The sequence below is a fragment of the Octodon degus genome, unplaced genomic scaffold (assembly GCF_000260255.1).
Source record: "Octodon degus isolate 3935 unplaced genomic scaffold, OctDeg1.0 scaffold00065, whole genome shotgun sequence".
NCBI classification, from domain to species: Eukaryota; Metazoa; Chordata; class Mammalia; order Rodentia; family Octodontidae; genus Octodon; species Octodon degus.
Window position 1 is genome coordinate 4,508,389 of NW_004524641.1, and position 997 is coordinate 4,509,385.

The window sequence follows — 997 nt, forward strand, 5'->3', positions numbered from 1 at the left end:
CAGCAATTAACCACTAGGAAGAATGTATGCAATGTATAGATTATTGAAACTGTCCTACCAATTTGATTTGAAACTGTCTCATTGCTATTTGTTTATCAATAAAATTATGGGGAAAAATAAATGATCAAAACAACACATGATGGTGAAATCTCAGTGTACACTGCCAAAATTAAAATAGAGTATTATAAATGACTTCACAAAACTCTATGTCAATAAATTAAAGAATTCAGAAGAAAAAATACCTGTTCCATGTTATGCCTAAGATGTTTGGTATTCAGACAGATAGTGAGGTTAAGCTTAATAGCCTAGGTTGCATGGTAATAACAATAAGCTTGTCTTCTGGAGGGTTAATAACCTAAGTTTTAGACCAAAATTAGAGAAAAAGGAGAGCCGCAAGAAAAGCCAACATTTTGGTCATAGCTGTCCGAGGTCAATTAAGACTCAGGACATATGAGAATTTGTACTGTAACATCACGTAATTCAGTAGTGTCCCAAATTTTTAGGGGAGTTTTCTGCTATTTCTGCCCATATTTTTTTTTAATGTCATTTGTATTGACTTCTTCTTTCTCATTGATGCCTATGAGTCTCACATTGTTCATCTTTGCATCATCTTGCAGGTGATGGATTATTCTTTCCTGCATCCTTGTTGTTTTTATGAGATCATTTCTTACCTTTTCACTAGCTCCACCAACATCTTCAAGATCTGAAACTCTGTGTTCACTTTCACTTAAATGGTTTTGCAAGCTTGTTATTAAGATTTTAATTCCTCTATATCTCTGACTCTGCTTCATGCGATCTATTCCTCATTCAAGGAATCCATCAATTTTCTAATCTCCTCTCTTTTTTATCAATGTCTTCTTTAGAAGAAGTTATAAATTCTTTTACTGCAGTGTTTTTTTTAGATTGTGTTTCCTCCCTATGTTTCTGTAGTTGCTTCTTTACTTCAGATGCTATGAGTTCTGAGAATTCTTTTTTTATTTCAGAAAAGAATTGCGCT